General features: G+C 41.0%; 1 protein-coding gene across 4 annotated transcripts in view; it reads left to right on the top strand.

Moving 5' to 3' along the window:
* Positions 1-227: 227 nt before the first annotated feature.
* The window catches only part of RASSF8 (Ras association domain family member 8), a 77,149-nt gene continuing 60,516 nt past the window's right edge, over positions 228-16,860 (top strand). For 2 of the 4 annotated variants that reach the window (XR_013774044.1, XR_013774045.1), the window contains exon 1: positions 228-610. The gene's annotated coding sequence lies outside the window, so the exon portion shown is untranslated. The remainder of the gene's footprint in view (positions 611-16,860) is intronic. The other 2 variants (XM_079304247.1, XM_079304246.1) reach the window with 2 other exon arrangements.

Raw genomic sequence — 16,860 nt, forward strand, 5'->3', positions numbered from 1 at the left:
TTTTTTTTTTTTTTTTTGCGTTTTCGGCTCTGCTGTTCCCCCTCTCTTCTCTTCCCAGCCCTCTCCCACTCGCTTCTGACCTTTCGCTTCTTCATTCGCGGTTTCCTCCGGCTTTTTCTCTCTCCTGGCATTCTGTCTTCCTCCGTTGGGCATCGCGTGGAAAAGTAAGGGATATTTCTCCGTGTCCTTGAGGAAGGGAATTCAAAACCTACTTTTCTTACACAGGGAAATCTTTGTAGTAGTTTTCTTTCCCCTTCTCTTCCTGTCACCGGAAAGAAAATTGAACCTATTTTTCTCCTTTTCATTTTTTCCCCCCCTTTTGCTACGTGGACTGTTTGTTTTGGTCTTTTTTCTTCTCCCCCTTCTCCGGGCAGTGCCGGTTTGTTTCACGATTAATCTCTTTTATTCCTGCTCCAACCCCTCCCTCTGTCTTTTTCTTCCCCTGCAAGAAGAAAGATTAGAAGAAAATGTGTTTTGCCAGCAGGGAATGCGTGAGACTCTTTGGTTTGGGATTTTTTTTTTTTTTTTTTTTCTCATGGGGTACTATTGATGAGAAAAGCTTAAGCAAATACAGTGCGGTAGGACAATCCAGAGGCATGAACTTTAAAGGGTAAGGAAATGGATTCTGCTGCTTGGTTTCTCCAGCTCTGGAGTGTTGATGGGGCGGTCTGCTCCAGGGTCCGGTTTGAGGCTGTGCTAGTCCGGTGTGTGCCAGCCTGCTTTCTGTCCAGCTGAACGGTGATTTAAATGCAGTCCTAAACTGCATTTCAGTGTTGCTCGTGGGTTTCGTCAGTGTGCAGAATCAGGAGGCGGGGGAAGGTTACGGATTTCGGTGACCCCTTTGGAATTACACCTGTCACGCCTCCCATCCCCAAGCTGCAGGTGTGTCGGAGGTTGACACATTTAACAAAAACGCTGGAAGCTGCTCACATCCGTGGCGAAAAGTGCTGTCGGGGCTTTAGGAAGTGTGGTTCGGACCCGTGAGTTTCTGCCTCGGCTCTAGTCAGTATCACACGCTGGAATTGAGTGTTTGCCGGGCTATGGAGAGCGAGCAAATCAATTGCCTAATGATTTCTGCAAAGACACCTGTTTAAGGGCTTTCAGGCTCCCAGCTAATTGTGTTTGGGAGCGGTGCGATTGTGTTAAGTGCTGTGAAAGTGAAGGGCTTTGTCTTTTCCAGTAGAGAATTTGTAGCTTGTGAATGAACTGTCAACTCTTTTGATTGGAGGTGGTTCTTCATTCTGTTACATTGCCTCTTGATAGGTACCGTTCCAGAAGTTCAAAACACCGTGTGGATGAACCGCAAATAAAAGCAGCCTTACTTTTCCCCCCACTTTATTTAAAGATGAGAGAAAATTTAATTTCGGATTAACTTTTTGTTTGATGATATCTCATTGGAAAGTAGGCTAGACATGAAATTGGAAGTACTTCTCTGAGTCTTAGGTAATTTTTTTTTTTTTTTTTTTTTTTTAATACGGAATGAATTGCTGAGTGAACTGACTGCTTGGGATTCATGGTATTTAGTTGTGTGCCCTTTAGGACACCTGAGAGATAAAGGTGCTTCACTTCTTACAGTTAAGTAGTCTCTCCATCCTTTCCACTTCCATGAGCCTAGCAGAATTCGATCCGTTATTTGAATTAATCTCGTTTTTTATTTTTCCTGGAGATGAACAAGTCTGGGATAGTTGGAAATACGAGGAGAAAAATACCAAGTCATATTTATCAAGAAGTTTAAGTCTTTCAGAACTACCTCGAGCTGTTACTGGAAAAAACAGTAACAATTCTGACGAGCCGGATTAAGTTGATTAATATAACTTGTTAAAATCTGTTTGAGGGAAGCTCTGAAAAGGAATGGATATTGCGTTGCTGACAATACAAAGCTGAACGCTGTGAATGATTGGTTCTGTTCCTGCTTCTGCCATCGCAGGGCAGTGTGACCTCCTGGGATACTGAGGTTGTCCTGATTCCCTTAAGTCTTTTACACATGATTTGTAAGAATAATCGCATGCAAATGTTCAGTTGTGGTTTATGATTGTTGGTGAGGTGGTAGTTTGGCTTGTGCTAATACTCATTCTTGGAAAGTTGTGGCTATCTTGAGCATCACCGTTTATTTTGAGCAACACTGGATTTTTACGATGCTGCAAAGGTTTTGAGACTGGGGTTATTTTTATCCCCTGAATGTCTGACAGTATCAGTGCATGCTTTTTCTGTGGTCTCTTAAGTCTCCTTCAAGCTGACTATCAAGGACAGCATTGACCTCTCCAGAAAGAAACTGTTAAACTGAATTACAGGGTGGAAAACTGTCCTGTGGGGACTGGGCTGGGGACCCCCCTCAGCGTGATGCTTACTGTTCCTGGTAATTTCATTTTGTGAGATCTGTAATTATGAATTTAGCTTAGTCCACCAGCGTGTTTGCTTTCTAATTTTAAGTTTTTTGCTTGGGTTTTTAAGTCTTTAAGTCTTCTATCTTGACATTACATGTCAATGTTTTATGGTTTTCTGGGGCTTTTATGAAAGCCTGGGTCTTCCTGTAATGTTTTTCATGGTGAGGTTGGGACTTTATGGTGTAATCTCATTGCCAGCCTTCCTGTAACATTTGAGACTAGGATACTTTGTAAATGCACGCCTCTAACCTGTTGCTTGTCTCTCTTCAGAATGAGACTCGGTTCTGTAGAAAGTTGTTATTAGGCAGGTGTAGGTGTGTTTGTGTATATAAGTGTTGTGTGTGTAACTCGCTGTCCTCCTGCATGTGCACATAGTGAGCTCCATGCTTCTGAATCTGGACAGTGAGTCTAGTTTCAAATTCAGTTTAATGAATAACTTAATTCTTCCTACCCTTCCCTTCCCATTCCCCTTCAAAGCATGTGGTGATCTCAGGCCTTTGACAGGAGTGGTTTTCCTGGCTGATAAGGGGATGGTCATGGTGTTTTCTCCCTCTATGTTATCTCTCTCTGTGCTGATTAAGGCTGAGGAGGGGGTTGACTGGTCTTTGTGTGCCGAGAGCTGTGCCATCCTGCTCCATCTCTCTCCAGTTTGTCACCTGGCAAGTTGAGATCACAGAACTTGTCCTGCTTGGTAAAGGAAGGTGGGTTCAAGCTGTGTAGGTAGGGGTTTGTCACATCTACCAGGGGAACTGCAGACCGCTCTGAGTTGTTGCTTCATTCGGATCTCTGCAAGCATCTGGTCATCTTTGTGATGACATAAATATGGGGAGTGCTAATGTATCTGAGCAGTGTCCAGGAGACAGCAGGCACTGTGAGCTTTCAGATGGCAGGTGCTTGAGAAATCCACTTCATTCACCTTTCTGCTTGTGAGTCACTCCTTAAGGAGGGAAGAATCTGTTTATTTTCTCGTTGTGCTTGGAAAACTGGGCTCACCCACAACAAAAGACCCTGTAATACTTGCTGTAGTGCAGGATTATTGCACAAAAGCATCTTGCTGTGCAGTGCTGTGGCTGTGCTCGGTGTTGTATGATAACACATGTTTCTCAGCTGTTGTTGATTCCTCAGTGGCACAGACTTCAAAGGAATGTGCTGAAAGAGAGCTGCAGCCAGGGAAAAACGGGGTTTGTTCCAGTGGCCTGTACCATCCATCTGTTTAAACACTCTGCTGAACTGTTCCAGAGTGTTCAGGCATCCAGTTAGGACTGACAAGCAATTACAGCTGTGAGTAGAGCCTGCTGCAAAGAGACCACCTAGGGGAGGCTTAAGTGCTCCCTCCCTTCTGTGGGTCAGAGCCCCACTGCCCTCCCAGCCAGCCAGGAGAGATAAGGCTTCTCATTTGGGGTATCTTTCAACATGACATTGTCTAATTCCTAATGCTGTTGAGGATTTATTTATTTTTACTCTCCAAGCTATCTTTAGCACAAGAAGGGAAGAATGGTAATGAGGACAGACGGTCATCTCTGTAGTCTCTGTGTGGGTAGCAAGGTAGATGTGTAATTTAAATGAGTAAATATTTATAAAAAGAGATTTTTTTTTTTTTTCTCACAAAGAGTGATCTGTTGATCACTTGTGTCTCCAAAGGTAGTGATATACTTCACTGGATTAATTTTAGTTCCAAAACAGGAGCAGTCAAGTTACATTGCAGCAAGTAATGTTGCAGTCCTTCAAATTGAGTTTGGGGAAACACTTCAAAACTTCATCCACAGTAACTAAAAAACTCCAGTGTACTGCATTATAATACAGAAGGATGCTGCCAATTCCAAGTATTATAAGTTATGTTTTTACTTGAATTCCAGTATTGGAGTCTGCTGTGCAAGACCACGTCTATACCCATCATTGCTAACTGAATCTTCATATCATGGCCTGTGTGTTCTGTGTAGTCCCAGACAGTGGAACTCAGAGGAAATATTAGCAGAGAGACTACAAGTAATCTGTGGATAACCTGTGAAGATCCCTGAAGTTTTTCTGTGGGACTGACATTAATTTTGAGGATTGGAATGAGCACTGTATATACTGTGTGTTTCAGCTAAGAGGGTTTAACCTTCTTTGCCAATGGAAAATGCTCATGCAGATGCACTAAGAGGATATTTGAGCTTGGAAAAGTTGTGAGGCACTCCAGGATTTGTTTTTCACCTGCAAGCAAGCAGCACAGCTTTAAAGGTGAGCTTGAATGTTGTCCTCTGTGGTTTTGCTCCCTCCTTAGTGCAATGTGACATCTCTGCCTTTGAAAGGAGAGTTCTTTCTCCCCATGTTGGCAGTCGTGATGGTTTCATGGTATTTTGAGATGTCAGATTTTAATGCCTTACTACCCCTTTGAGCAGAAACGGGAGGGAATTCTAGAAATGTGTAATGCAACTGACTTCCAGCTTCTGCCCTTGCTCCAGGCTTGACATTGTAGTATGAATTTATTTACTTGCTTTGAAAGCTGTACTCGGTGTAACCTTGAGTTTTACTTCCCTTACTGCAACAGTACCTGACGTGTTTCCAGCCTGTACCATGCTGAGCTGCATTGTCCAGCTTTAAACTGGCCAGGCTGACGCTGCTTTCTTTGTATTGTATTCTCCCCAGGAATCTTCAGAGCTGGAACTTCCTTTTGCTTCAAGTGAACTGGAAGTGTTTTGCTAAAATGTTTTTGGGCTCCTGAGGTGTTTGCCAATGTTTCCAAGCTGTTGTTCCAAAGGAGTTTGGAGTTTCCGGAAGAACCTTTGGAAACTTTAGGTTTTATTGTCAGTCAGCAGTTCTGTGAGCAGGGATAAAGAGGCTGTAATTCTGCTGGGCAGCCAGATGTTTTGTGTCTGTGCTGAAGTGGGGAGACAGTGTGGCTTTAGGGGTTGAATGTCATAGGGCTGCTTGGGGATCTTCAACAGATCAGATCTGTGTTCTCTCTGCTCCCTCCTGCCATGCCTGTGCTGATGGTGATTACCCCCTTCTGAGTAAAATGGGGTTATTGACAGCAAAGCATAACTTTTTACTTTCTAAAAGATAGATATTTTCTTGTCAGTCTGTGTTTCATATCAAGGCTGCATGTATCTTGACAATTAGTGAATTTATAGCAATGATCCAGTGGATTAATACTAACGTTAATTCTGACTAGTGTGGCATTAAGTGAACTTTATAAAGAAATCAGTTTTCCTTGCAAACAGAGGAGAGAAAATACTCATTGATGCAAATCCCCCAGTTCCATATTAAATGACACCTTTTTTAGGCACTAAAGCACTTGTTAAATCTGTGTCTGTCCTTGTCTTTCTTTTCTCTCTTCTATGTGACATATGAAGGGAAACTTAAAAGGAACTCATCAGTGGCTGCACATGTCAGTCTTCCTGGAGAAGAAAGTAGGATGATGCCACAGCTGATAATATTTAGAAGTTGATATTGGGAATCAAGAGAACAAATGCTTAAATGTGCCATTGCAGCTGTGTGGCTGGCACTATTCACTAGCAGTAGTACCTGGAATAATAATTCCCATCCAGAGAGGAACATATGGCAGTGGTTGAATGCCCTTGTCCTTGCCCATCAGGAAGTGATTGTGGTGGTTTTTTGGTTATTGAATTTTTTTCTTTTTTAGAGAGCTTGCCCTGGGCATCATCCGTGCCTCCAAGTCAATCCAAGCATTTGCAGTGTTTTCTGTGGGAGCAAGGACAAACTTGGAATAAGCTGAGTAGGGGACTTTGTATTTTGAGCAGTGGAAGTGACACAGAGGAACACAGGACTAACAAAGAACAGTCACACTGAATACAATGCAGTGTTTTCATGCAGTTAATGGGATTGGAATTGGTAACCTGATACTCCAAAGAGATAACAAAGGCTATTTAGCATACAAGGGAATGTAGATTTTTTTAAGGAGTTGGTAGAGTGTAGCAGAATCTTTTGTCAGAACTCATTCTAGTGAACAAGTTCTGGCAGAAAATGACTGAATTAACAACAGTTTATGAAATACTCTGAATAGAAAAGGAATTTTCTTCTTTACTACCAGTGTTCTTTCAGTGCAGTTCTTGTAATTGCTTAGCAGTTTACCTGCTTCCCTCATGTCCTGTGAACTTAGCTTTTGTTTCAAACTGAATCACACCATAAATTAAGAGTCTTTGGGCTTTTCTTCTTGTGAGAATGGAAGAGAGGAGTAAAATAAAATGAAATGTGCAAAGCTGTCATAACAAATGGGCAACCCTGCTGTTCCCTTCTTTCCCACGAACAGACCAGAAAGTGACTGGCCTGATAGAGACCACAGCAGTGCCACTAGGGGTGAAGCTGTCCTGTGTGAGACCACAGAGAACTCTATTAAATGGCTTTTTGTGTCATGAGGATGGACATTTGTGATGGTGTTCACATGTAGGAAAACACAGTCCGACCTCATAACTCAAGAATTAAGATGATATTCTACTTTAAGCCTGCTGCTTGCCTCCTTTGTGGTTTCAGTGAATCACAGGAACTTGCAATCCATGTGGGCAGGGCTAGAAGATAAGAAATACCTTCAGTGGTGTGTGCTACGGGGGGAGAACTGGGTGTGAGTTTGCTGTTGGCAAGTTCTACGTGTGTGGGTTGGTCATTTTCTGAAGCAGAAATGAAGGGAAGAGGCTCACCTTGCTTAAGTAGGGTGCAAGAGAGCTGGGTTCATGCCAGCAGCCAGAAACCACAATTTAGAAAGTACTCTAGTGGTGGGTTTGGTTTCTCTTCAACTGTTAGCAAGACAGAAGGGGGTTTGGGTTTATCAGGAGTTGCTGGTCTTCTGTTTGGAACTCACTGCCAAGTTCCTCATCAGCCTTGATCAGCAGCCTGGGCTGGTGGAAGGTGTCCCTGCCCATGCAGGGGGTTGGTGTGAGGTGGTCTTCAAGTCCCTTCCAAGGCAGACCATTCTGTGATTCCTTGGTCCTGTGCTGGATTTGCAGTGTGCCTTTTGAAGCATGGTGCTCAAGCCTGGCTGCTTTCCTGCTGCCATTCTTTTAGCGTTCGTGTCTCGCTCCTGTGCTCCCTGTGTGTGCCTGATGGCACTGCCACTCCTTTCTGCCCTGTCACCAGGCTTCCTAAACACACCCTCATGACTATGTGGCTTTCCAGGTGCCCCAGCACAACTTTTGCTTTTGGATGGGAGGGAAAGACTCTTGCATTTTCCCTTCACATCTCCCAGCCACAGAGCATTCCTCCAATTCCTCTGCTGCTGAGCTATTTGGAGCAGAGGGGGGGGACACTTGCTTTGCTGTTTCCTTGTGCAGGAGTTGGGTTTAAGTTGCATGAAGCACCTGTCCTGTTGTGATCCTGACATCCTGTCAGTGCTCATTTCCCCTGCTCCTTGAGAGACAGCGTTTTTGTTGCTGACAGTTCTCTGCCTTAGCCTTCTAGAGAAGCCCAGCATGAAATTTTCTAGAATTCTTCCACTCTCTCCTTGCCCTTGTCCTTCACTGACCTCTAACCACATTTTTATCTTTCTTGACAAGATGCTTAGTTTCATTTATCAGCTGCTTTTCCCTTCATTCTTCAGCTTTGATTATTTTTCCAGGAGCAGTGTAGAAACATTCACCATTACAGATGAGCAGAACAGTCAAATATAGTCACATTCCTTAGTGGTTTTCTTCTTTTTATTGTTCTCTAACACTAAAGTGCCTGTGGCAGGTAAATATTTTTTATGTACACTACTTGTCATGACAAAAATATCCATCCTCAGCACAGGATAAGGAATTGCAATTGGCTGTATTTTCAAATTACAGTGTACCAATATTGCCAGCTGCAAAAGCCCTGTTTCCCTCCTTGTGCATAAACTAGTGTAATAAGTTCTGAGGTTTTTTTATGTCATTAACATTTTCTGAATTTGTATTTACAATATGAAAGTGTGATATAAATAGGAAATGGCAAATGCACTTTCTGTCTTAGTCTCGTGGCTTCCTAAGTACTTGACAAATGCTCTGTTGCCTCTAAATAATATTTTTTTGTTCCAAAGAAACTGAAATATTACCTCAACTTTTGTAAAAAAAAGTTTGCTTTAATTTTGGCTATCAGAGCAGAGAATGACTGGATTTATTGAAATAAATGCTACAAGGGTATTTCTTTCCTATTTTGCAGTGCCCTTCATGCTTGTCATTGTAAGTGTATATGCAAAAGCCTGAATAATTGGAAATCTATATGCTTCCTGAGCATGTTTACTTTAATAGTCCACAATGATCTCTGGACAAACTGTATTTTATTTCAAAAGATCTCCATTATCCTCAGCTTGGCCAGTATGAATGAGAATAGCATTCAATGTATACAACATTTTTAAGAATACCCTTCTTTTTCTTGCTGACATGGACATAAAGCATGTGGTAGGGTGAAGACAGTTCTGTAATGGAGTAGGAAATTAAACAAGATGGAATAGCTTCAAGTTTATAGAGAGGAAGTTTAGATTGGATATTAAGAAGAAATTCCTTCGTGAGGCACTGGAAAAATTGCCCAGAGGAGCTCTGGATGCCCCATCCCTGGAAGTGTTCAAGGCTCTCATGAAAAAAGGAATATTTAAATCTCTTGCAGTGATGCCAGAATGTGTAGCTGTAATGTTGAGCCTCTTAATTGCTGGGATTTCAAGTACAAGGCAGGTGGGAATTTCTGGTCTGGTTTTAATATTGGCAGGGGGAGCCATCTGAGTTGCTCCATTCAGAGTTCAAACCTTAGTAGAAGATTACAGGGTGAGCTTCCTTTGGACATTTGACCACTACTTGATTAACTTGTATAGCACCATGACAGCCTCTGTTGCTCCTGAAGCCAGGCTGGAGTGGCAAAGGCAGATGTAGAGTGGTGGTGGCCAAACAGTGCCACCTGTGAGCCACCTGTGTGCTGTGGCTGTCACATCACCGAGGTGAAATGCTGTGAAAGATGCTAACCTCATTTACCTGGTAACAGCAGCACTTAGCTGGGTCACACCTTCTCTGCTGGCAAGAAGTTAAAGCAAAGGGAAATGTAACCCTTCAGTCAGTTCTTACGGGATTCTCAACATTTTAAGGGACCAAAAGCACTGACTGGAATGTTTGTTACAAGGTAGTCGAAGGCAGCCATGAATTGTTACTGTGGATTGTGGATACCTTGTGGATTCCAGGGGCTGGAAAGAGTGTGAAGTGTAGTACAGATACTGTGTAGCAAATAAACAATTGGCTATTCTTGTGTCTTTTATTGCAACTTCTACTTCAGTGTTCCTGCAGGCTATCTCAATTCCAGAGCTTTCTGTGAGGGTTTGTGTGCTCTTCTGACAGAGGTTCAGAATAATCTTGCTGTTTAATCCCTGTTTTCATTTTGCTCTGTGTGTGTTCTTTTCCCTGTCTTCCTGACTTCTCCAATTTTTTAATAAAGACAGTCCTGTGCTTGTTGAACTAGGAAAATGGAAATAATTATGATGCTCCAACATGCATAGTTAGATGCATCCAACTATGATGCTCCAACATGGGTCTTTTCTACTACACCTGACCTTCAAGTAAGACATTAAAGGCAAGGTGAATATTGAGTAGTTTTTTGTTAATTTTCATATTTGATTTTCAAGAAATGTATTTTTTTAAATTATTTCCTGCAGTGGATTTATTCCTGATATTGAGAATTAATACCTTCCAAAGAGATCATAAAGTAAAGCATCAGTATTAGTTTAGAAGCTTTTACTGGTTTGTTTTTTCTTTATTATTATTATTATTATTATTATTATTATTATTATTATTATTATTATTATTATTTTATTCATTGAGTAGCAAATTGATGGGAGTATCCTTTGAGAAATTCTTTACCATCAGTTCTATGAAAAAGAATTCTAATTCTATTTTGCTATGCTGAGCCCATCATCAGGGTATCTGACTGGTTGCCTTGTACTTCTTAGTGCAAACGGTGGCTGTTTTTCTGTTTTCTCTGAATCCTGTGGATGTGCTGGGAGATGTTCTCTCTGTGCTTCCTTCATGTGACTTAATTCCATTAAAGCAAAGGCCAAGCATGTTCTGAAATTTGTAGCAATATTGTTTGCTCTCCTAGTACCTATTTGCTCACTGTCACCAATGTGACAATGTGTGAACCTGAGGTAGAGCTTGACTATGTGGGAATTGGTGATTTGTGTCTGTATTTGCCTCCTCCTAGGGAAATTTCAGTGTCTTTTTTTTTTTTAATTAACATTTACCAGATGTAGGTTTTATTTGACAAGGTAGGAAAAAAAGCTTAAAGTATGGATTTATCTAGTTCTATAGAAATTTGTTGTTTTGCCAGCTTATGCTATTAAAAATACATTATATGCAGGGATTAATCAGTTGGTCTTCATGTAAGATGCTCTTACACTCATTTAATACATGTTGAAGCTTATTTGAAGCATTGGAAATATGTGTAGTGAGTGAGGTAAAGAGTGGTTGGGTACAAGTCAATTTGAGCCATCATCCCCAAATACTGTGACACAAATCACTTGGGTAAGTTTGCTTTTATGTGTTTGTTTGTTTGGGTTTGTCTCTGGGAAACTGATTTATTTGTATTGTATCTGAATCAAGGGGACAGCAAAGCAGTTGTGATAGCTGATATTAAAAACTAGTGTGCAAACTTACCTACATAGGTGATTTCCATGAAATTCAAGTTGATTTATTCCAACTTGTCCCAGGCTGGGAGAAAAGCAGTTGCTTTCTTTGAGTCAACACTGGTCCTCAGAGCTGAGACACTGACTCTGCCTGTGTTGATGCAGTCATTTGTGAGCACAACTTGCTTAAAAATGTGTCCAGCATCAATAATAGGGGATACTTTTTGCATGTAATTAAAACCTTGGAATGTGTTGGGAAACTGGAGTAATTCAGTGGCTCTGAACTTCATTAAGTGCAGAAGTATTTAAAGAAAGCGATTTAAGATTTGTCACTGGCTTAGGGCTAGTAGGAGGTCTCTGATCTATGTCATTATTAATGAGCATATGTAAGGAAGGCTTTAATTTTCTAGGGAAGCATCTTCATCCTTTGAGTCAGTTTTCAGACCCAGCTGGTGAAAGCAGCCTGGTCTGAATGGAGCACTGGCCTTGCTTTTGAGCAGGAGGCTGGGCTTCAGCAGCTCCTTCCAGCCTGAAGGGTTCTGGCTTTTGGTTTATTTTCTTTTTCTTTAGGAGGTGTTTGTACCATGCAGCCACTGGCAGCTGTAATGGGATTGCCTTGCTGATACTGCCAGCAGTTAAGCCAGAGGGGTAAATAAATCCTTGCTTGTAAGTAATTTTTAAAAACCCTTCTTTTTTGCTTATCTTAACAGCACTTCTCTTGGATAAATTCAGAACATGTAGGATTTTCTTTGCATCTTGTTTTCCTGCTGCTGCAGTATCTTTATTTAAAGGGGTGGACTAGGGCAAGTTATTATGACCTTTCTTTAAACTGTAGGGAGTAAGTTCTGTAAGGAGCAAGTTCACTGTAGGGTAAGTTCTCAGCTTTCCAGGAGCTGGATTTTTGTATGGACTCGGATTTGGTACTTAAATGCAGCAGACAAACAAACTGTGCTTTAGGAAAACTTGTCACAGATGTATAATTTATTGAAATTACCCATGAATTATTGAGTTGGGAAAAAAAGCCATAAGCATAGTAAATATTAGATATGGTAAAGAAGAGATGGAAAAAAAATCTTTTATCCGAAGTGCTTCTAACAGAATACAATGTATGGATTTACATGATGAGACCTTTAACAAGGAGTTAAAAATCCAGATTTTTCTATAGGAATGTTTATGTACCTACTTGAGTAAGGTGATATGGGAAAAATATATGCCTGGTAATGAATCCAGGATTTCAGGGCTGCTTGTTCACACACCAGCTTGCTTTGTGGAAGGAATGGTAGAGTTGGTGTTCCTTGATGTGTCTGGACTCACAGAAGAGCCTGTCACTCCCTGGTGATAACTCTGAGATTTAGAGAGCCATCCCACTCTGGACCCAAAGGGACAAATCAAGATTTCAGCTGCAAGCCTTGAAGTGGGAGCAGAAGAAGAGATTGTTAATGAAGTTGAAGGGGAATAAGTGATTAGGATGTGCTTCACTAGGTGCTACATCACTAGAATTTTTTCTTGCAATGAAATCCTTAATCAAACCATCCTGCTGTCTCTTTATTGGTTGAGTGAAAGGGTCTCCCTTTGGTTCAAGTACTGTCATATAATTTTTATGTAGTTGATGTTGAGAAGGTGGCTTGATGTACTTCTTTCATGGAAATCTGATTTTGTTTCAGTTAATTGATTTTTTTTTTTTTCCTGGTAAAGCGATGCTAGAACATGGACAAATTAATTGCTTCTTCACTATTTAACTTCTAGATGAAGTAATCTTGATGGAAGGCAATGGCAGATGGAATACAGGTAAATTAAATTTTGCAGGAGTAAGCAAACTCATGGAGTGGTCACAGTCAGGAACTACAGCATCAGTTCTTAGAGATTTTGGCAAATACATGAACATCACAGCATGTGTTTAGTTATTTATGTAAAGGTACCTGAATAGCAAAATCTTGAGTTTCTTAATTAAAAAAAACCAGTAAATTAAAATTTCATTTAGTAGAACTTGCACTGTGAGTTGGGGGAGGTGAGAAGGGAGGGATGTCAGGACAGTGGTGTGTTCTGGCATAATCCTCTGATTGTTGAGTCATGTGCTTTGATATTTATCTACCCTAATGATAACTTCTGTTTTCTAAATCAAGATTAGATAGAAATTTGGAGTCACTGTGGTATATCTCAGGTGGCTTCTTGAGAATTGTTTTTGTCTTTTTTCCTGATTTTGCTAAAATGCAAGACTTGATTTAACTGCTTGCTGGCTCATCTTGGAAGCTTATGGTTTAGCTCCTTAGTTTATTTACTAAAAAGTGATGATCTGTTGGAATTTGAGCACGGGGCTTTGCATATGCACACACTGATTCTGCAGCTGGTGGCCTGGTGCCAGCTGGGGTGGGCAGAGCTGGAACTGAGCCACTGCTCAACACCTCTGCAGTCACAATCATCTGTGCCATGGGAAGCCACTGTGCAGCGAGCACAGGGGGTTGTCTGCAGGAGTAACACATCATTTGGATGGGATTTAAAATTTTTTTGGTGGAGAAAACAGATGGGAATAGGAGGGTTAATTGCAGTAGAGGCTGTGTCTGGTGGGATGTGGAGCTGCAATACTTTAGAGTTGAAATAAAGCCTGTAGTGTTTAGGTGCTGCCAGCCTTACACCAAGGTGCAGGCTCATGGCCAGAGCTGTTGTAAAAGCAGTTGTAGCAGCTCTTGTAAGCAGGTCCTGGAGGTCACTGAAGTGGCAGTCTGGGTAAGCCCTAATTACTGACCATGTGTGGGAGTAGTGTGCTGGATCTTGGATCTCCTTCAGTGGGTTACCTGCAAACCATAGTATTGATGTACTGCATGGGAATGCAGAAATGCACTGGTATTACATGGAGGTGTTGTTTTTTTGTTTGTTTTCTTTAGTTTTGTTTTTTTTTTTTAATGTAGTTGGTGTTTGAGGATCTGGGGACTCTGAGCTTGTCAGGAGTTTCTGTAGCATGCTTTAGCCAACTTTCAGCCATTTGTGTTGGTAGCCCGCTGAAATAAATTGCTTTTTGATAGTGTGATTCTCTTAAAGGGAATCAATTGATTGAAGTGTTTGTTAAAAGTTCACCAGTCAAGCAGCACTTATAAATCCTGTCTTCTTTTGATGGGACTTTAAATAGCAGAGCAACTGTGTTCTTGCATCTATCTTTTTGAAAGGGGAAAAAGAAACTTCCATATTTTCACAGCAATACTTTAAAAATACCTATTGTTGCTTATGGAACATTTTCTAACTGTATATTTTCTTGAGAGAATTTTGCATTTGCTTTGCAGTGACAATTTACAGTGGAAAAGCATGTTTATTTTTGGCAATCTTCTCAAAAGAACCCAGATTAAGATCTTTGACCTACAGCTGTTGTAAATGCAAGTCTTTTTGTTCTAAAGCCTTGCAGAGTTGTTCCCTGTTTGTATTAATTGATTAAAATGTGTGCTGGGTTGGCCCAAGTTCCTTTTGGTAATTGGGCAAAATGAAACTCCAGAATAGATAGAAAAATCAATACTACATCTTCCTTTTGGGGAAAGTTGATTATTATTTTGATGGACTCTGCCTGTTGTGGGCATATACATATATATGTGTGTATATATATGTATTCGTGTGTTTTGGCCTCAAAACCCCTTAGATTGATACTGCAGCTCACCAGGTCTGTCTCAATGTTACAGAACAGATGGTTAATTCAAAACCAAGAGTATTAAAGCTGAGTAGCTAAATCTGATCTCCCAAAAGCAAGGTTGCCAAAACAAGCTGCTGTATTTGATGTAGCTGCTGAATTGGTCTTTTATTTGCTACAAAGGCAAACCTGAGGCCAGTGCCTAAATGCAAAGAAGTTGGTAATTTCCAAATTTTTTTTCAGCTTTCAGTTTGTCTCTGAGCCTGTAACTTGGAGCAGGAAGTTGCTTACATATTGGAGGGGCTCTGGAAGAGAAAGAGGCTCATTTCAAATCCATTGTTTTTTCTGGGCTTATCGACATGGTCCTGGGTTTTTGAAGTAACAAAGACAAATTGCAGGAGTGGAATGAGGCTGATGCCTGTTTTTCATGTGTTGTGATTTGCTTTTTTTTCTTCTATTTAGGCAGAGAAGAAAAGGGCAAATTGTTAGAAGAAAGAATTTGCCTGTAAACACAGTAATCCTTTCTCTGGCTGTCAGCAAATAGGATAGATAATTTGAGACAGGTGTTGTGCTAGAAGAAAGCTTTAGATGCTGAATCCAACCTGCACACCACAGATCCTGATTATCTCTGGACAGGGCCTAATAAATATGTACTGATACAAAAGGGATTAAAGCATTTATTTCCTGCATTTACCCTGTTGGGATTATTTCTTAGGGATGCCATTTCACACTAACACACTTTGCTATTTTCAAATGAAACATGAGCAGGCTGATGCTCTTTATCTCAGTTCTTGAGGGTTTAAATACTTACAATTCTTATGTGAACTGCTGAAAGTCATAGTCACTTTTCAGGAATCTCTGACCTTGCAATCTATTTTCCTGTGGTGCATTCATCTTACAAGGAGTGCAGTATGTGACTTTTGGGGGGTTATTTTTCACTTACATGATGCTGTAAGATGAGCTCTTACATTTTTAGGACTGCTTTATCTTGAATGATAAGCCATGGCATCAAGGTAGTGTGATCATTGTATAAAAGTTGGAGACAGCAGCCAAGTTATTTGTGTGTGCTTCTGCCTTGATAATAGCTCTAAAGTTAAAAAAAAAAAAAAATCTGAAATTTTTGGGGAAGGTCACTATTTGTAATAGAGAGGATATTGCTTTACTTGGTTGCATATTCAAATGCTAGGGATAATCTTGATTTCCTTGGGACTTTTTGGCTTTTCTTAAAAGAATGAGTTTATGTCCTTTTTAAATTCTGTTTCTTCTCCTTGGGCTGGATCATTTTGTTTCGGGGATTTTGCCTGGCTGTTGATGCCAGGCTTCTGGAGGTGGTGGCCTTAAGAGGGGGAGTTTATTTGAAATCTGTTGGCTGATATGTGGGTTTGGGCATGGGTTAGATGTTCACATCTCAGCTTGAAATGTCCCCTTCAAACATGGTAGAAGAAGTGCAGGAAGCAGAGCAGCCTTGGCAAAGCTTGGAGGAAGCACCACCACATTAGGGAAGAAGTTGGCAGAGGCACTGAAGAGTCTGAGAGCAGATGGAGTGTTGTCATCAGCTGCAAAATCAATGTAAATACTTGCAGAAAATTACTCTTCCTCTGCTCTTGCCAAACAGAAGGAACAGGAGCCATAAAAACCATTGGCAAACTGTTTTAGATGCCAGTGAACACACTTGCAGATGGAATTCTCCCTTGCAGCCACTGCTGCAGGAGTGTTGCATTAGTGGTGATGAAATCAGCTTTTTTTTTTTTTTTTTTTCTTGCCTGAAGATTTACAGTTGGAAAATCCTAGAGTTCTGTTGCTGTGTGGTTCTGTTGGGTCATGCTAACAATAAAAATGAGAATTTCATCACTGGTTGTGCTGCATGGCACAACTTGCCTTTTCTGGGTGGTTCAGCATGGGGCTGTCAAGCAGCTATTTCATGTGTATTAGCATCACATAACTGGTAACCCTTCTGTCCTCCCAGATGCACAGTTCTGGGATACTGTCATGTTTATAAATGTGTCTGGCTGGCTGCTGCTGAGTTGATGGCTCTGGTGCCTGATTTAGAAGGGGCTGGCTACCTCTAAATGAAAATGGGAAGCCACAAGGCAGGGTGAGTTACTGGATCACAAATGTTTTTGGCATTTGTGCTTCTCTTGACCCCTTATTACCCAGGAAAATGAATGTTGGAGTAGAGCATGGAAGATGGAGAGCCTTGGGTTTTAAATTCTGAAATCCCTGTTTGTACTGATCCAAATTCCATTTCCATGGAAACTGGAAGTTTAGTACTCTTGCTTGTCAACTTCAGCTTCTGGCTGGCTTTGGGGAGACTA

Source organism: Erithacus rubecula (assembly GCF_903797595.1).
Source record: "Erithacus rubecula genome assembly, chromosome: 4".
Taxonomy (NCBI): domain Eukaryota; kingdom Metazoa; phylum Chordata; class Aves; order Passeriformes; family Muscicapidae; genus Erithacus; species Erithacus rubecula.